This window comes from Canis aureus, chromosome 1 (genome assembly GCF_053574225.1).
Source record: "Canis aureus isolate CA01 chromosome 1, VMU_Caureus_v.1.0, whole genome shotgun sequence".
NCBI lineage: Eukaryota > Metazoa > Chordata > Mammalia > Carnivora > Canidae > Canis > Canis aureus.
In genome coordinates this window covers 91,804,487-91,825,335 of record NC_135611.1, presented here as the reverse complement: position 1 = coordinate 91,825,335, position 20,849 = coordinate 91,804,487, and the positions used below count along the sequence as shown (strand labels likewise).

The following is a 20,849-nucleotide window of genomic DNA, read 5'->3' as shown; positions in this document are numbered from 1 at the left end:
TAACAGAGGTCTTAAAAACCAAGCCCTTTTGGCAATTGACATGGAAGACAAACAGTGATTCTTCGTTGTTAGATAAATCAAATAGAATTTTAACAAAGTATGTTCCCCAAATATTCTCCTGTTCAGGTTGAAGACAACCATGAGACATTTGTTTTGTTTTGTTTTGTTTTGTTTTAAAGATTTTATTTATTTATTTATGAGACACACACACACACACACAGAAGCAGAGACACAGGCAGAGGGAAAAGCAGGCTCCATGCAGGGAGCCTGACAGGTGACTCGATCCCAGGTCTCCAGGATCACGCCCTAGGCTGAAGGCGGCACTAAATTGCTGAGCCACCCGGGCTGCCCCAAGACATTTGTTTTAAGACAATATTTTGCTTTTCAGAAATTTGTTGAAATTTTTAGCAGTCTTTTTTCTCCCATAGCCACATGCCAAAAGAGCAGAATGAGTGAACTGCCAGTATTGTCCCTGCTTCAATGGAGTCCAAATATTGTGTATCCAAATATTTCTGTTCCTTGATGTGTAGTTATAAGCAACACTTTCTGGTATTCCCAGCTCAGACAGTCAGCTTGGTGGTTCACCTAGAACTTTTATACAACTAATTCTTGGGAATCACTTCCCAAAGATGCTACTTCACAGGTCAATATTCTTTAAGAGTTCCCCTTATGATTTTGGGAATCAGCCCAGCCCTGGGAATGAATGATTGAACTAGAACATTTGGTAACTTCTGAAGTTCCTGTAAAGAAGTTTTGCTTTGATAGAAGTTGCTGTAGCTCAGGACAAAATGGTGTTATGATTCAATTTCTATCCTTGGTAAACATTTTACAGTAGAAACTCAGGTTTACACTAACCTTTTATATATTGACTCACTTTGTAGGAGAAGCTATAGGTTTGAAAAAGAAATAAGAAAAGGAATTCCAGTTCATAAATCTAATCATTTTCCTCTTGAGCTTTGGGTTTGGGCTGAAATTTTTTTATGTATATATGAGTGTTCTATATAATGATGATAATGATTATCATTATTTGCTAGATTATAATTGCTAAACAATTATAAACTAAAGTGGCAATTGTTGGATAGAGCCTCAAAGAATAAATAAAGCTTCCAGGGCACCTGGGTGACTCAGGCAGTTAGGTGTCTGCCTTCAGCTCAGGTCATGATCCCAAGGTCCTGAGATTGAGCCCCACATTGGGCTCCCTGCTGAGCGAGGACTCTGCTTCTTTCTCTGCCCCTCCCCTGGCTTGTGATCTCATTCATTCTGTCTCTCAAATAAATAAAATCTTTGTTTTTTTAAAAATAAGGTTTCCACAGCTAGAAGAGTAGATAAAAGATATTTCCAGGTAGAGGGAACATAATAAAGACACAAATGCTTGAAGTGGCATGGTACACTCAAGGATGGGTGAATAGCTCAGTGTAGCCAGGGTTCAATATATATGGGAGGTAGCTATGGCTTGAAATATTCAGTCCTCAGTGATGGAGGCAAATAATTCTATCTTAAGTTCTGTTTCCAATCATCTGGAGGGGCTTTTTGTAGAAATGTGTTAAGATGGGTTCTGAGGTTGCATCTGGCTCTGGACTGATTAGGGCTTAGAAGAAGGGGCAATAGAGTATCAGGGCCCCATATTTTCTTTTTTATACCTTTTCTTAATTTGAAATATATATACTCAATGTCTTTGCCCTGCTCTCGATTCTCATTGTGACATCTTGGGGTATAGTTTGTGAAATGCAGATTCTTTGACAAGGGAGTTTTGGTTTTAATTGCCATTTTAACCCTATCGATGAATACTGTGGCAACACTCTGCTGGAACCTATGGAAGTGGTGAGAACCAGGTGAAATACAACCCAATGTTCACTTCTGAGTTTCCAAAGCAGTGATCAGTCAAAGGGATAACTGATTAACTATTAATCTGATAGGCTGTATTGATGTCCATTTAAAAGCTGTTGGGCATGGGCATACTTTTTCCCAGAAGAAAAAGAGCTAAAGTAGAAATTAGATCCTGCTTCAGTGTTTACCAAGAAAGTTCACACTGACTCTCAAAGCACCTGCATTATTATGTATGTAACTTTTGATTGGTGAATAATTTTTCAAATTAGTAGTTTTTCAGAAACCAATCCAAATACTTTACATACTCCCAAGAAATTAAAAATGTGTATTCACCTTCTCAAAATTGTAATTGAAACCTCTTCTTATTGTTCCCATTTTTAGTTATATCTGATAGTCTCATTGGGACAAAATATATATATAGGCTTTCCATTAATACCACTTAGAGATTTTATATTTAATTGGCATGTTGTTTTTTTTTTTTTTTTTTAATCCTAGGACTTTCTTGGTGGCCACATTTTAGCACTTTAAAATCAGGATGTGTACACTGTAATGTCTGTAAACATCTCCCCCCTTCCTTTCCCTTCCCAGGCTACTAGTTATTAATTCTATGCTGCTTAGAATTGAGGAAACAGGAAAGTGCATGCATGGAGGATCGATGACCCTTCCTTGTGTTGCAAAAATGGAGAATAAAAACATAACTAAGGCAGATGTGTCCCTCTTCCTCTTCATTTTGAATGTGGCTCCATGTATATCTGACGTGACTCTTCCACAGTGTCTTAAGGTACTGGATATATCTTTCATGTTCCTTTAAGTACTTTATTTCCAACATTTTAAAATTATTTTGGAATAGTAAGGTAATAAGGTTAATTGGTTATTGGTGCTGGAGTGAACAATTTTACTTCTGCCTAGAGATTAAGTTAAAAACCTTAGAATGTAAATCTACGGGGAATGTTAAAGATTTTCCAATTCAGCCAAGGCTTTGGGAGTGAGGCATTGTCCTCTAGGAACCTTCTCTATTTAGGTCTACGGTTGTGCTTGGTCATCCCTCATGGTGATACTATGGCAAGTTCTTAAATATCTCCTGCCCAATTATTTTGACCTTAAAATAGCAATCTTCTAGTTTGACAGACAGCTAGGTTGTGTAATGCTCAGCAAAACACCAGAGGTATTTGGGGGTCAGGCTGCAGAGTTTTGACCTGTCAAGTTACTCAGCACCCCTGAACCTTATTTATTCAAGCCCTTCAGAAAATAATCAGTGTAAATGAGGTTTACACATCTAGAACATGTCAGCACTAGCCTGGATGCTGGGCATACAGTGCAAAAACAGACATAGTTCCTGCTCCCAAAGAACCCTGCTCATGAGAATATACAAGGAAGAGTTGCCATTTGCAATTGTAGGGAAATGGGGTACACTGGATAGGTAAACCGTTTAGAGAAAATACTTCAAAGCTGGGATAGAAGTAAGGATGAATGCCTTAACTTTCTTTCCTGTAAAATGGGGACACACTTCCCTTGTCGGGTTATAGTAAGGAAATAGAGACAATGAATACTGTCTGTGAACTGCTGTGTCCAACAGTTCATTACTGGGCCAGAAAATACATATTGAATCATTACCTTCAAAGCAATGGGGATTCAGAAGTGAGTAGGGTGCTGTCCCCATCCTCTTGGGTCTCACAAGCCAGAAATCTAGCCCTAGCTCCCGAGGCTGTTCTATTATTGCTCTTGTCCCACTTGCCTATTCATTGTTCATGTGTCTGACTCATAAGAGCACCAGCTTAAGGAGGCCAGAAATGCTTCTCTCTCATCCAACATTGTATGTTCAATGCAAAAATAGTTCCGAGTGAACATTTGCTACTTACCCTGTGCCCTGCAGGAGATGCATCTGGCATCCTGCCCTATCATCTCTCCCCTAGCTCTCTAGCTCACACCTGTCCAACTTTCAACAGTCAGCCCCAGCATTTATTTGCCTGAAAATCTTCTCTAGCTAATAAGGGCCACTAAGGCCACATTCAGGGCGGGAGCCACACAGTGATAGGGAATTAAGTCCCACCCCAGCTGCCCCACATCCTCTGCCCTCTGAGGAATTTGTTCTAATTACTCTATAGCAATAACTCGATTGATAATTTACCCTCCATTGGCTGTTTTGCCTTCTTCTCTTACTTCCCCGACTTCCTTACCAGTGATTTCAGGGGTTTAACTCCCAAATAAATCACTTACATCTGAATCCTTGTTTAATTGGCTGTCCAAACTAAAATGTCCACTCAGCACCCAAATCCTTATATTTAAATTATTCTGCTGCCTATAAAGAGCCCATCTCTCATGATGGGAACTGAAAAGGTCACATAAACTTGCATCCACGGGTGTGTACATGACCTGTACTTTGCCAATCAGACATATCCTTAAATTGGAAGCTCATGTCATGAAGGAGGAAATGCCAGAATTGATTATGTTGACAGATGGTAGCAGAGACAGCAATTTGAATGAGTTTCCAGCATCCAGTGTTGGTAGCACACATGGTACAACCCCATGCACAAAGTGTGGCTTCATTGAACAAGTTCTACTTGGATATTTTTGAGTACTGCTCTTTTCCATTGTCCTCTCAGAGATTCCTTGATCTCTCCAATATCTTTTGGGACAAGTTCCTTTCCTGCCAACATGTCAGGTTTTGTTCCTATAGCTTGTACCTAAGAATGCTGTCTATGTCAGTCAGGATAGAGCAAGGAAAACACCCTCTACCTCTTTGAAGCAGACGAGATTTAATACAGAAGGTGATGGAAAAGCTGAAAAGCCAAACAGGGAACAATGAGGTAACCCTCATTGCCTCACATGGAAGCTGCCATCACCCCTGGGGCTCGAGGGACCATGGAGGAAGGGACCACATTCTCTGGCAGGAGGAAGAACAACACTAGGGGGGCTTCCCGGAGAGGTGACCATCTGGGGTCTGAGGCCTGAAGCTCCACAGGAAGTTGGGAAGAGAGAGTAGAAGAACCATCTGGTTTTCTTTCTTCTTCCTCCTCCAATTTTACACCATACTACCCGTAATTTGAAAGTAACCAGATGCTAGAGGGCAAGGGAGCCTATAATAAAGAGAACACGAAAAGAACCAGAAATAGGCCTGAAGGCCAACAGGCAATTGATATGCACAAGTAGTGGGAGCTCCCATAGTTTTCGGTGGAGTGAACAAAGAGAATAACCAAGGAGAGGGCTAGGACCAGAATCTTATATTATATAACAACTCTTAAAGGATAGGGGAATTAGATGATTGCCCCTAAGGAGAAACAGAGAACTAGAAGGAAACTGAGGCAAGAATAGTGTCCCAGATGCCACACCTCTGAAGTCATCATATCTGCCAGATTCCTAACTGGATTTCCACCAACTAGACCTCTGAATTATTCATCGAGTCTAGACAGGAGACTGAGAGGGCTTATCCATGAGCTTTGGGTATCATCACTTCTAATCCAGGCTATTCCCTGGGTAACGGGAGTTATTAAGTGAGGATAACAGTGCTTGCCAACTTTTACTGGGCAAGGTGAGAAGCAATGCATAATGGAGATTTTTAAATACTTGGCAAAATAGAGACACATGTCGCAGCAGGAACCTTAATTGATAAAGTAGAGACAAATGCATTCACTCTCACGGTTGGAAATTACGAGACTGTCTTACATGACTTCCATGAATAGATGGATTGCGACATCTTTGTTAGTGGCAGCACAGAAAAGAAAAGAAAATTCTGCTTGGATTTATGAGAAGGACCATGGTGTAATGGAAAGGGCATCAATTGCAGAGTCAGGAGAACCTCATTTTAATCTCACCTCTACTACTCATTAGTATTGTGATTTGAGGCATTTTCAACTGAGCTCCAGCCTCTTCATGTTTAAAATTGATTCTGTACTGGGCATTGTGCTAGAATAATAACTTGCCCACATAATGGACACTTCATAAATGTTTGTTCCCAGCCTCAGTCTCCCTTCTTTTTTACCATAACACCAGCTTCAGAAAGAAAAGGTGAGAAAATAAACTCAAATTCTTTCTACAAAAAAATGGCTGCTGTGAATCAGTTTTATTGAGACATGCTTAAAGGAATTAAAACCCAAATCTCAGAGCCCCTGCTTATTGTTGAAAGCACCAAAAGCCATGGGCATTATACACCCAAGGCCACTTAATCAGAATTTCAGATGATCTAAAAAAAATTTATCTGTAGGCATATTCCATTTCTTAAAACGAAACAAAACAAAAAACAAAAAAACCTCACTTCCTATATGGCTGCCATAAAACGTGTATTCACTTATATTTTGAGTAGGATTTCATGCTCAGGGGGTGCCTTGGTGTTTCTGTGACCCAAGCAAGGGGTCCCTATGCCTTTATCACACGGTTTCTTCTTGACACAGCTGGAAATATGATTGCCTCAAGGCCCATCACAAAGCAGCGGGATCTCTGCTATGGGTCAGCAGCACAAGGAAGTGTTGCCAAGATACAACAGAAAACACAAAGACCCCCAGGTCTCCCTCTGGGTTTCTGGAGCAGTGATCTTTGGCTCAGCTGTGGAAATTTCAGTTCATTCATTGAAAGCCAAACATACCTGTCCCCCAGAGAGGAACATGCCTAATAAAGAGACTTCCTCCTTGCTGGCTAGTCTTGTGGTTTTATTCAGCCCTTAAAGACAGTGTGGGGCCTGAGTACCCCCAGAGCAGCCTAGCCAGGGATGGGAGCAAGCCCCAGAGATAGTCACTGAGGTAGAAAAGCACCAGCCAGCATGGATACCTGAGGGCTGTGATCAGGGCACTCAGAGCTTGCCTTGGCTCTGAAACATCAGATGGAGCTCAGACAAAATCAGGTTTCACTTAAACTTTATCCATCTGCTGACAACCTGTGTGCCTTCTCTCTCATTCTGTGGCTATTCTTTGGTACAGTGCTTTTTATCTATTTACTTTCAGAGCACAACAGGGATATTTATCCCTTAATTTATATATCTAGGCCTATACCTTTAAATATATTTATGATGACATTAAGAGAATAGGATTTCCAACCAATTCTTTTTTTTTTTTTTAAGAGTGGCTGTAGTATCAAATCAATCTTAACTCATGTCCTAGGTGATAGAGCTCAAAAGGAAAAGTTCTCTTCTGTTAAGTTGTCCCAGCAGGCCCCTTTCCAGGGTAAGGGACTAATATCCTGAGACTGTAGCTTTTCTCTTGCATTGTTCCCTAGCAGTGCAAACTATTAGTGTATAGTGCCATGGACCTCTATCCTTGAGGCCCCGTCAGTAATTGGTGTTCTGGAATTACTATAAAAGCACCTTGTCCTCCTATTTCTCCTTTTTTTTTTTTTTAATGTATTTACTTATTATTTATGGTAGCCAATGGCTATAGTTAACCACATCCTGTTCTTTGAGGAGTAATTTAAACATAGTTAGCCCTTCATTTTAATATTTATTTCCATATTCTAAAATAGAATGCTACCTCTATTTACATTTTATTATGATAGATACAATTATGTCTCTTATATCCGTTTACATTCCTCCATCTTTCCAGTTTGTGACAATATTTGTATTATCTGACAATGCAAGTCACTGTTGAGCCAAGGAGCCTATTACCATGTTTCCATTCTTGTTCAGGTATTTTCCCTAGAGCTGAGAATTTGGTCATTTAAAAATGCATTTAGTTTTCTCCATCCATGCTAAGTCTTTCCAGTGATTTCTATAGCATAATATTCAAGGCACTGTTTTCTAGCACATTAAGTATAGTAACTGACTTAATTTTCACAGAAACTCAGTGAGGTAGGTACATTATGATCCATTTTATCGATGGGAAATGTGAAACAAGGAGATTAATTGACTAGCATGGTGAGATTCTAAAAGGCAGAGTTGGGCTCCTGCATCCACTCCCCCAACCTCAAGCATCACAGCCCTTGATGGAATTTTCTATGTAAGCAAGCCTAGCGGATCATTAGTTAGAAACTTTTTGTGAAGCTCTTTCTGCTATAGGTCCCTTGTTATCTGGTTTCACCTGGATTGTGTGCTTTCTACCCTTACGCCCACTAGTCATACTTGTCCAGAGGATTTCCTTCTCTCCCTCCTGGGTGGTTTTCTTGGTTTTCTGGATAGCATTCCCTCTTTCTTGGTTTACCTTCTAGCTTTGGGTGGAGCCATCCGTGAGAAGGTTTCTCAGAAAAGGTCAGGGTGGACAAATACTTTTTTAGATCTTAAACATCAAAAAACATTTGCATTCTGTCTTGATAGTGCTGGGTACAGCAGTCACGGAAATTCTTACTCTTGGTCATTTGAGTGTAACCTGTTTTTTCCCCCTTATTAGAACTTTTACTGTCTTCCTAGTGTTGGAAAGTGTTGGACACGACATGGTGTGTCTTTTCTCATACATTACACTAGGTGTTCAGGAGGCTTTTTCATTATGGATGTATGTGTACTTCAGGTCCAAAAATGTCCTTGCAATATTTCTCTTGACCTTTTTCTCTTCCATACCCTATTGGTAGGATGTTAGGCCTCCTGGCTTCCTCTATTTTTTCAAAAAGGTGTTATTTCCTTGTTTTCCAAATCTTTTACAAATTTTATATTTGTATAAGTTTAGCTCTCACATATAAATTTCTAAGAACACTCTCTGATCCTAAAATTAATCTCTGCCTTTTTCTTAATAGTATCCTGATCTTGTTTTGACAATAAATAGCTTACCTCTCTGAGATCATTAAATATAGTTTTATTAAACTTCTCTTTTGAGTTTCCTTTCTGCCTTTCTCGTTTTGATGTCCCTAATTATGTTAGAGGCTTTCTTCAAATGTCAAGTAGTTCTCAACTTTCTCTTAAGATTTTAAAAGTTAGGTTAGTAAGTGCAGATTGGAAGCTTGGTGTAGCTGGACATAGCTTGCCAACTGTCCAGTAAATTGGATAAAGATTTAACCTTTTCATTATGAAGTTTCTAAATGTCCATGCCTACAGGTTTTTCTCTAGGCACATGAAGTATTTGTGTAGAATTATATTGAAATCCAGCGTTAGATATGGGGGTTCCTAAAGCCCCTTCTGCTATTTCTGCAAGTTGGACTCCACCTCCCTATCACGTTGCTTAGCATTGTCTTTTCCTTTTCTTTCCCCATTACTAAGTCCTTAGGTATTTCAATGTAGAGAAGTTTGGGTTCGTGTTGACTCATGTCCTCACAGTACTCTTTCTACCCCTAATCAACTTTACAGTTTTCCTAAATGAAGGCAGTTCTATAAAATATATATATATATACACACACACACACACACACACACACACACATATATATATCATATAACTTATATATACACATATATATCATATAACATATACACACACACACACACACACACACACACACACACTGTTCAAGTTGTGCCACAAACCCAAACATCAATTATGGAGTGAAAATTTTTAATAGTTATATGATAGCTATGGATAAACTTGCCTTCTGGACTAGTGCCAACTTACATGTAATCCTTATTTCCTTATAATGTGTGATTACTGCATTAAGATTATTACATTTATCTTGAAGTACATTAATCTCCTTGTTGGAGTGACTGCTAAAACTGCATGTTTATTTATCTTTTGGAGGAGTGTGCTTCAGATTTTCTACATATTGGAATTCCTGTCTATTGACTTTCAATGGAACTCTCTAGACCCCTTGGCAAACCTATCATTAAGGGCTCCTCCCCAAGCCCTTAAGGGCTGTAATAACATATAGGTGTAGATATACCTGGTTATTTAAACAAGATTTCCTATATGTGGAATCAAATTTCTTCATTTCCTGGCCTAACACTGGATTGTTTTCTGCTTCTTGAAGTTTCCCTAGATACCACAGTATTTTGTTTCTACCTCCTATCACACCCTTTCCATTCTCCTTTGGTCCAGGTTCTCAACTTGACCTCTGATGTAAAACTGTTGGGATCCTATACTCACTCTTCTAAGTCTCTTTAGGGGATTCCATCCAGCCCATAGTTTTATGCTGATCACTCCCAGACATTTATCATTAACTATGTTGTATTCCCAGAACTCCTGACTCTAGTGGCTGGCTTAACATTTTCATATGCTTAGCATGACCAATAGAGAACTTTAGAGTTACTGCTACCTGCACACACACTACCCCTTAGGTTCTCCCTTCTTCCCATTTTGGAAAATGGCACCAAAATCTCACCAGTTGTTCAAGTCACACATCTGACAATGATCTTTGATTCTTCTCTTTCAACTCACAAAAGCCATTTATATACACACTGTGGATCCTACTCCAGCAAACACCTTGAATCTGTCCAGTTCTATGCATTTCTCTCTCACCTTAGACAAAGACCTCATGTTTCTTATGGACTACAATGGCTTCTTACTGGTATTTCTGCTTCCAGCCTTGGACATAGCAACCACAGTAAACTTTTTTGAACCCCAAATCAGATCATAAGTCAGTTTAAAATCTTCTAAAAGTCTCTGTAACTACAGCACAATACATCCACTGGCTTTTGGCCTGCCAAGTCTTGGTTTTTCACAACTCCAACCTCATTCCCTTTCTAGAGTCTTTCGACTAGCTCTTCCTCTGCCTACAATGAGCTTCTCTATCATTCACACATGGCTCCATCTTTCTTATTATTTTCATCTAAAATGTCACCTTCTCAGAAAATCCTTCCCTGGGCACCCACCTAGGGTATTCAGTCATTATCTTTCCCACCAGCCTATTTTAATTCTATGGATGACACATTACTATCTGATATATTCTGTTTATTGTCTGTTTATTGCCCCCACCAGAATGTAAATTCCTTGAAGGCTATGACCTTATAAACCTCATCCAACTTAGTATAATCAGTGTCCAGCACTAAAAAGCACTATTTATTGAATGAATGGACTGATAAATGGAGTAGAGGCACTTTAGAAGTGAGAAAACCAGAGGGAAAAGCAACTTGCCACAGATGACGTAGATAGCAGGCTATTTGGCCTATTGCTTTAAATGTATTCATTGTCTTAATGACCTCCACTATATCCTATAGCTACTATTTTTAATTATACTGTTGGTTCCATCACTGAGCAGTTTAGTTTCCTATTCTAGAGTCTTACCTTACCAGCATTATCCCACTTGAGAGTTCTATGCCCAGAAGCCAACTATATGTTGTCACTGGTCATCTTTATCCTGAGGTAGTTACAAGCTTTATTTATAAACTTTGAGAACTTTCTTTTTGGCTGTTATTTCCTGTTGACCCACTAGAAACCCACCTTCTGCCAAACCAGATACTTAATAGTGTTCATGCAGAGAATGGGATTGTAAATCCACAGGGTAATTATGGTTTGCTGGAAAGAGCTTTGCCTGGGGAAACCTGGCTTTTCATCTATTTCTGTTACCCAGGAGCTATCTGATCATAAGTAAGCCCTTAACACCCTAAGCTTCAATTTTGTTGCCTGCCCAGCTTTGCCATGAGCAGAGGAAAATTAAAAAAACAATCCACTCTTACTCTCTCCCACTCATCTATTTGGAATAATACATATGAAAATTCACTTCACAGGGATTAAGTGAATTCATAAATAATCCAGTTAGTTGGATTAAATGAACTCATGAATATAAAAACATTTTGCCGAGTGTAAAATGCACTACAGATGTCGGGGATTAAATGTAAGGGATTGCTCACAGGAATCAGTTCCTAATGCATTAAATATATGGCCATCAGTAAGTGTGATTGTTTAAAGTCCCCATTAAAAGCCAAACTTTCAGAACAACTGTCCTCTTAACTAGTATACTTTTGAAATGAGATTATTGTGTACACAGTAGCCCATCCAAATGGTATAAAATGAAAACTGAAAGCTCACTCTCACCTCAAACCCCACAAGTATATTGCCCAGACCCAAGCAGTTAGCCTTAGCTTGCCCTTTTTAGTTACTAACAATAATTACCTAACATAATAATAGTTTTGTACCTGACAGTGAGTCCAACATTGTTATAAGCCCTTTATACATTAACTCATTTTGATGTTCACAATAACTGTATGGCTCAAATATTACTATTATCCTGGTTGTATATATCAACATACTGAGCCATAAGGATGGGATTTGTCCACTGTCACACAGCTAAATACAGATTATTGGAGCTCAGGCTCCAAAGGTCATGCTCTTAGACACCTTTCCAAATGAGTATACAGAGTATGTATAGAACATTCAGCTGTATAATGTATCCTGATAAGATTTTTAATATCTTCTGTTCTTTTGTTATTAAAAATAAAGTGCAAAACATAAAAAAAATTAAGCCACCATGGACAACCCAGTGATTCTGTGTTTATCTTTAGCATACATTTCTGTAAGTGGAGAGCTGAAACAGGACATATATATTAAACGTCGCAAGTGATACCACCAAAGTGCCTTCCACAATGAATAGCAATGTTCACCTAGAATCTACAAGCCACCAGATAATTCACTGAGAGGACCTGTGATTTTTATGTACCTCTTTTTTTTTTTTTTTCTGTAATTGCTTTTTAAATCTGAGTGCTCTGCTGTTTGACAAGGGATTTTACCACAGAGTAAACACAACTTTTTGGGAAAAGTTCCTCATATTCCTGTGGGGTGATATCTCAGCTCCTGGGCAGGGGGTTAGCAGGCATCTGATGAGCTCTCTGCTTCTGCTGCCTGGTATCCTGAGGCTCTGAAAAAATTGCTGTGAGGCTATTCACCTTGGCTCAGCCTGAGATCTACTCTGACAGATTTATTGGCTCTTAAACCTTTACCCAAGCAGAACCTCTAAACCAATATACGGTTTCACTCATTTGCACTCCAGGGAAAGAGAGCAGCCAAGAAGGGAGAGGAATGAGACTCCAAAGATGTAAGTCCACTCCTCTCTTGCCGCCTTGCAAACTTCTTAGGAAATGGAATTCATTTCTTTCCAATGAACATCCGAGCAAGAGTGCATAAGCAGAGGGGGAGGGGCAGAGGGAGAGGGAGAAGCAGACTTCCCACTGAACAGGGAGCCTAATGCAGGGCTTGATCCTAGGGCCCCAGAATCATGACCCGAGTTGAAGGCAGACTCTTAACAGGTTGAAGGCAGACTCTTAACAGACTGAGCCACCCAGGTGCTCCATGGCTGTGTTTTTTTGTTTGTTTGTTTGTTTGGGCAGAGTTTTCTCAGTCCATTGGCATGTGGAAATACATTGGTGAAAGGAAATTAGCGAGATCATTCAGTCAACCACTGTATCCATTATCTGATTTTTAGAGGAAAATATTGAATGAGAAACTTGCAGTATTCCCCCAGCTTCTATAAGAATGGAAGATGGAGAAAATGGCATCAATTTCAACAGGAGGGAATTTAGAGCAATAAGAAGAATACCTAAAGGAAGACCCTAGGTATATTATCCATATTTTCCTGCTGAGAAAACTAAAGCTTAGAGAGAGGTTAGATGACTCAACCTACCTTATGTAGAAAGGGGTGAAGCCACAGTTCAAACTCTGGTTCCAGTTTCAGAGTCATGTACCCTCTGCTGCACCCATTGGTGGTCTCCAAACCTGACTAATAACGCTTTCTAATTCCACCTACTTAATACTGACATCCTTCTATGTGCTACAGACACATGAAAATGCTGGATAAGATATCATGAAACTATTTTACATTTAGGCAAAGAAGAAAAGGAGACAGAGACTGAGAAATGGAGAGACAAAACCCTTACATGCCAAAAATAAAGAACCTCATAACCAATGTGGCAAATACAGGAGTGGAGTCCAGAACAGAGGATATCAGACATGACCACAGAACCTAACAGCCAGGGGTTGGGGTTTTTGACACATGGCCTTTGGGTAAGGAGCGGTAAGGAGTCAGAACTGAAATTCACACATAAAGCGAGGACCAAGGAAGACCTGCTCCCACTCTGTTGGGGTACTATAAAACATGTTCACTTACTAAAGCTATTGGCAAAATTCTCACTCCTCAGGTATCTGGGTGGGGAAAATTTCCCACAATAAATGGCAATTTAAAAAATCTGTGTCATGCATAGGTGTAGCATCCAAATTTTAGCAGAGGAACCCCAAATGCAGATATTAATACAGATACCATAAATATTTCTGACAGTGAAACTCCTGGTCTTCATCAAAGAATCAAATGTAAGACTCCTCTGAATGATTACTACCACATCCTAAAGTACACAAGAGAAGCTATATCCTAACTGAAAAAAATGCTTCATAAAGGACAAATCAAGGAAGTGGCCACAAAATGGGAGAGTCAACAGATACATGTGGGAAAAATAGCTTTAGACCGTTAGATTATCTCAGGTTCTTGTGGTGCTAGCTATAAATTTAAGCATATTTATAATTATGAAAGTGATAAAGGGAGAAATTAAAAGCCCTCATTAAAAAAAAAAAAAAACAGAAAAAAGAATTGGCAGTTAAGACAACCCAGTAGAGGGGCGCCTGGGTGGCCTAGTGGTTAAGCATCTGCCTTTGTCTCAGGGCGTGATTCCAGGGTCCTGGGATTGAGTCCCACATCAGGTTCTCTGCAGGGAGCCTGCTTCTTCCTCTGCCTGTGTCTCTGCCTCTCTCTATGTCTCTCATGAATAAACAAAATCTTAAAAAAAACAAAGACAACTCAGTAGAACTCAAGATGAAACACTGTGGATAAAATTCAGCAACAACTAGCTCTGAGAGTAGATTGGCACAGTGAAAGAGAGAACTGACACAGGGGATATTTCTGAAGAAATTACCCAGAGGGTGGCAGAGAGAGATAAACAGGTATAAAATCAAAAGATAGGTTTGGAGATATGGAGGATTAAATTAGAAGTTTGAATTTAGCTCTAATGGGATTTCAGAAAGAAAAAATGGGAACAGAGCAATGCTCTACATGAAATGGGGATGACTTGTCAAGAACTAAGAAAAGTCTTGAAACCTCGCACTAGAGCGGCACACTGAATCCTGCACACAATATGCAAATCTAGTAGATTCATTATATGAAGGGTACAACACTGAAGCAAACAAGAGTTGAAGAGCCAGTAGGGAAAACAAATAACATACAAAGGAATAATCATTAGAATGGGAAACATCAGCAAAATAGAGACCAGAAAACAAATCTGATCATCAGAATCACCTGAGAAGCACATGAAAACACAATGTTTTAACCCTAGATGCTTTGTATAGCAGTAAACTATGATTTGTAAAAAAAAAAAAAAAAAAAAAAAAAACGCTTTGGGGTGATCAAATAGGTTCAAAACCCTTTTATTTCTGAGCACCAACTACATAAACACACACATGTTCACATTATCTTATACACTGAACTCAAGTGTGTGTTAGTGAAATTTACCCCCTACTCCTAAAAACCATGGAGAGGGTTAATCCAAAACCAAGGATAATTTAAAAAGATTTTTTTATTCAATCTCTAGGAGACTCATGCTAAATGGTGCCAGAAGATGATCCCCAAAGAAAAAGCAAAGGAGCTAGTACAAGCATCTCTGACCTCAAGATTCCTCAACACTTCTACTACTGCCCCCCTCCAGTAGATCTGTTAGCATCAGAGGACACGTCACTCTGCCTCAGACCTCTGGAATCCTGTGTGCATGGTTGAGAAGAGTGAACAGCGTGCATTAGAGCATGTGGCAAGACATGACTCCTGTCTTATTTGATATTAAATACAAAAAGACACATTAACAGCAGAAATTTAGTCTACTTTGCCTTTATGAACTTCTGTTCTCAGACTACTGGTTGTTTATATAACTTCCATAAAAGGATCATTCTACATTAAAGTAATACTAGGTATAATTGGAATATTTTCTACGTACCCCCAACACAGAAAACCTGGAAGTCTCCAGAAGGGATGGAGGGCAGTGAGATTTTGTCACATTGTTCTACATGCATGTAGTAATGTTTGCTCTTTGGCCTGAACTCCTTATACTTTTCCCCTTTCCATAGAGGATGCTCACATAAAATAATAGCATATTCACATGACAGAACTATGCTGGTAGAAAAATGATGCTTTAAATAGATAAATATTTAAAACTTCATTAGTAATAAAGAAAATGATAAAATTCTATTTTCTTCCATTAGATTAATGAGTTTTGTTTTTTATTTTTTTTAAATTGATGGTACCTAATATTGGTGAAGTTGTAGAGAAATGGGCACTACTTTGCTGTTGGGAGTATAAATTGGTATATACTTCCTAGATAGAAATTTGGTAATATGTAGTCAAAGTCTTAAGAATTTACATAGATTTTCTTTTCAGCTCAGCAATTCCATGTAAAGAGTATATATTTTTTAAAATTGAAGGACTGCAGCATTGTTTATATTAAAATTTGGAGGGGATCCTTGGGTGGCTCAGCGGTTTAGCACCTGCCCTTGGCCCAGGGCATGATCCTGGAGTCCCGGGATCGAGTTCCATGTCGGGCTCCCTGCATGGAGGCTGCTTCTCCCTCTGCCTGTGTCTCTGCCCCTCTCTCTCACTCTCTGTCTTTCATTAATAAATAAATAAAAATCTTTAAAAAAAAATTTGGAAACAACTTAAGTGTCACAAAACAGGAATCATTCCAATAAAACCTGGTGCTATACAATGCGATACAGTTAGGAAAGATATTCCTAACACAGAGGTAGTATTTTTTTTTTTGAGGTAGTATTTTAAAAGTTGCAAAATTAAAGGTAATATAAAGCAATCTTTTTATTATAGATAAGAACATACAAAATCAAGGAAGAGACTAAGATTTGAGAATGATTATCTCTGGGTGGTGGGAACTTAGGGGTGTTTTTTTTTTTCTGCACAATATTTTCTATAAGTTTTGCAATGAAATTTTTTTAATAAAGGGAAACTTGTGGTCACAAAAAATTTTAAGCAATATGAGATAATGCCAATTATGCCAAAATGAAGGTTGCCTTATGATTACAACTGTATAGAAATGTGTGGGGATGCCTGGGTGGCTCAGCGGTTTAACGCCTGCCTTTGGCCCAGGGCGTGATCCTGGAGGCCCAGGATCAAGTCCCACATCAGGCTCCCTGCATGGAGCCTGCTTCTCCCTCTGCCTGTGTCTCTGCCTCTCTCTCTCTCTCTCTCTCTCTCTCTCTCTGTGTGTGTCTCTCATGAATAAATAAATAAAATCTTTAAAAATAAAAAAAAGAAATGTGTGTATGAAAGGAAAGAAGGAAGGGGGAGGGAGAGGAGGAAAAATCTCTCAATAATGCCTTTCTTTGGCCTGTGGAATAGGGGGCAAATGTTCTCTGCTTTTATGAATTTCTCATACTTTCTAATGTAGTACCAATTTTATACTAGAAGGAAATTTAATAATCAGGATCTTCCCATTATATTTCATTTTATATACCTCTCTGCCATGTGAAGTATCCATTTAGAATCCTAACACCAAATTTCTGGGCTCCATCCAGGCCACTGTATTAGCTAAGTATGCATAAAATATTACTATTGAATTTATGATTTCAATCAGAGGAGGCTAGAAGACTCTTCTAGAATCCTCTCACGAGTCTATCAGGAATCTGGGTGGGATTAGACCTTCTTTGTCTCCACTCCGTATTCTGTCTGGGTCTCCAGAGGGAGTGGAGAGCAATGAGATTTTGGCACCACTGTTGCAGACTCACGTTGTAGTACACTCGCTTTCTGGCGTGAATTCCTCACACATATGCTCTGCTTCTCTACTCCAGAGCAGAGGGCTCCTTGCCTGCACCAGTCTGGATGTCAGCAGGTGGCCTCCTGGCCCAAAAAGCTTTCTGTATGAATTACTGTGTGTGGTTTCTGCACATTGAAACTTGGCACCCACACCCTCCTTATCCCTGTGCACATCCTCCATATTCCATTAGAAGCCATCCAGATTCTTGGACTGGATATTAGCCAAAACCAGACTTCAAAGAATCACCTAGCTTCCATCTGCTAAGATACCACATTCCCTTCCCCTTTTCAGCTCCCAGGCTTGTCTCCACAGAGCCACCTGCATGAACTGATCTTGCCCCTCTGTGGCCCAAGAATCTTCTGTGGCTTCCTATCACATTCAGGATAATGTATGTATTCCATAGATGGAAAGTGAGGTCCTTCCTGGTGTGTCCCCAACTTGTCTAGTCGGCCTTCACCTTCACCAAACACTCCGACCTTCTCTATTGCTGTAATGCATGGTCTCTGGACTTGACCTACTTCCTCACTTGTCTCTGCTTTTCCACGTGCTCTTCTCTTGCCTTCTCCACGTTGCTCCTCCTTCTATATCTGTTCATTCTTTAGAAGTCAGTTTGAGAGTCATTGCCTTTGGGAAGGCTTCCTGACTCCCACCTGCCCTGTCCTCCCCCTCCATCCCAGGTGCTCTGGCACATGCCCCCTACAAACATCCTAGAGTATGTGCCAGCTCAGCTCTGTCCTTCACTGGATTGTGAGGTCCTTGCAAATAAGGACTGGGTTTTTCACTCGTTTTATTCCAGTGTCTAGCCTTCTTCCATAGTTTCCAAAGAATGGCAAATACTCAATATGTATCCAGTACTTCCATTCCTGGTATAATCCCAACAATTGCAAGACAGGTACAAGAATGTTCACAGCAACATTAATTGCATTGGTTCCAAACTGGAAAGAACTGAAAGGCCTGTTCACCATAGAATAAGTAAGTAAGAGACACCTGCGTGGCTCAGCAGTTGAGCATCTACCTTCAGCTCAGGTCGTGGTCCTGGGATCCTGGGATCAAGTTCCACATCGGGCTCCCCACAGAGAACCTGCTTCTCCCTCTGCCTGTGTCTCAGCCTCTCTCTCTCTCTGTCTCTCAGGAATAAATAAATAAAGTCTTATTTTAAAAAAAGTGAATCACAGCATGTTAAATAAATAAATCCTATGCAATAATGAGAATAAGTGAATCAATGTTGTGAATTAATCTCACAAACATAATGTTGAGTGGAAGAATTTATAAGAGAGTCGATGACTCCATTTATGTTAGCTCAAAAGCAGGCCAAGTCATCTGTGGTGTTAGAAATCATGGGAGGAGTTACCCTCGAAGGTATAGGGTAACTCATAGGAGCCTCTGGGATCCCAGTAATGTTCTGTTTCTTGATCAGGATGCTGGCTGCATGGACATTTTCACACTGTGAAAATCCACCCAGCTGCGTATTTATGACTTGTGCATATATCTGTCTCTTATGCCCCAATAAAAATTTTAATGTAGAAAAGTTCCCTTTGTGAAACATGTCTCTCTGTGGCGTTTAGAACAGTGACAGATGGGGAATGTAGGTTTGATTCAAGTGAATTGCCAGCTTGATTAATGCTCTTTTTTTCCCCACTCAGGATGGTGTGGCATGGCAGAAAGGAAATTTTTTTTAAGTGGAAAAAACTCTCCCTCTAGAGTGTCTAGCATTTGCTTTAAGAAATGTGATGCTCGATGGTGTTAGCAGGTGTTCATTCAGAGAGCTGGGCTTCTCAACTTGAATTTCAGCAGGCTCAAATAATTTGGGAATGTGTCAGGGTATAAATAAACAGATAACTATAATTGGGATTTCACTCTTTGCTTTGCATCTTCATCCTTCTGTTTTTATGGCTGCTGTCACCAGCGGGCACAGGTCCATCACACCTCCCCTACACTCCATTGGTTCACGTCTCATTGCTGCAGTTCAACATTGGGCTTCTTCTTGGGTTAAAGATAAATTATCTCAATTAATCTTTCATCTTTTCCCCCTCCAAATCTTAAGGAATCTAGAAATAGCAGACGAGGGCACATGTTTAAAAAGAGATTTTCTTCTCTTTAATCAGACAAATGTGGAAAAGAAGCCTGGTGACTCTTGTCTCTGAGATGACCGCGGCCCTCTCGGGCGCTGCCCATGGGCGCCTGTCCAGCCACCCCTGCAGGGACTCACCAAGCTTCTCTCACGTTCTGTACTAAAAACCTTTCAGTGTCGGCACAGATGGGAATTCTGCTGCCTCCTTCTCATTTCCCATTTCCTGCACTTTTTCTTCCTAAGCACTCGAAAGCCCGAAATAGAATCATGGTTTTCTGAGTCTGTGTGTAGGAACTTAGTGTGTGTGTGTTGGCGGCAGGGGGGCGGGGGGGGGGGGGGTGACCGGCCACAGTTTCTGTAATTCCCTCTAATTACCACACCCTGATGTAATTTCCTACTGGCTACAAGGTAGAGGAAAGATTCAGAAGAGCTCAGAGTGTCTTTCAGAGAAGAGCTAGGTTTTCCTTCAGGGGGTGGTTAGGGAAGGCCCACCGAGAAGCAGTGCGTTAGTGCCCAAGGAGGACACAAGAGGGCACAAAAAGCCGGGGTTTTTGCAGGCCTTCCACCTAACAGCCCCTTTCACCAATATCTCTGCTCTCCTGAGGTCTCCTCCTCACTGGATATCTCCCTTCTCTCTGCCTTTTTTTAAACTGAGTTCCCAAAAGGGTTAACCTCCTTGCTCCTCTCTGCCTAGTTGAGTTCCCTCCATCATACCAAGTCTAGTTCAAATCCCACCTCCTCTGAGAAGCCTTCCTGGTTGACTTGAGCTGGAAGGGACTTCCCACTCGTCTGATTCTTTAAAACCCCTGCTAATGTTAACTGAGCGCTTATGCGCCAGACATTATTCTTAGCTCTTTACATATACATAGTCAGAATCCTTACTGTGACTCTACAAAATAAATTTTGTTAGTTTTCCCATTTTACAGATAAGGATCCTGAGGCCCATAGTGATAACTTAGCTCCCTAATTAGATGAGAGGCTTCATTTACCATTCTCTGATTTACTGATTTGTCCCTTTCACAGCACAAGATTGGAGACCTGGGATCGCTAATTGTTCAACTCAGGCTTGTCCACTGCTCTGTGTGCTTAATGCGACTTAAGACCATGGCAAAAAGATCTTGGAAATCATTTCCATCCATTAGTATACGCTCTCTTTCCATTTCTGTCAACCCTGAGAACTGTACGATGGAGGAGGTGGAACTGATAAAAACCACAGCAACAAAAGCAAGGCCTTGTTTGGTAGGTGTTGTATGCCAGACACTGTGGTGAGTGATGTACATTTGATATCTCTCCTAATCCCAGCTCTTCTTTCCAAGAAGGATCACAGAGAGGTTACAAAAACTTGCAATAGGATCAAATAAGTAGATTAAGCAAAGGGAATACAAA

At 40.1% G+C, this 20,849-nt stretch overlaps 1 long non-coding RNA gene across 6 annotated transcripts in view; it reads left to right on the top strand.

The window, feature by feature from the left end:
• The window catches only part of LOC144319960 (uncharacterized), a 150,373-nt gene that overhangs the window by 106,116 nt on the left and 23,408 nt on the right, over positions 1–20,849 (top strand). For 4 of the 6 annotated variants that reach the window (XR_013385590.1, XR_013385581.1, XR_013385599.1 and 1 more), the window contains 2 exons: positions 2,416–2,608; positions 15,173–15,834. This is a non-coding gene — a long non-coding RNA (uncharacterized LOC144319960). Of the gene's footprint in view, positions 1–2,415; positions 2,609–15,172; positions 15,835–20,486; positions 20,703–20,849 lie in introns of those variants that run through there. The other 2 variants (XR_013385594.1, XR_013385586.1) reach the window with 1 other exon arrangement.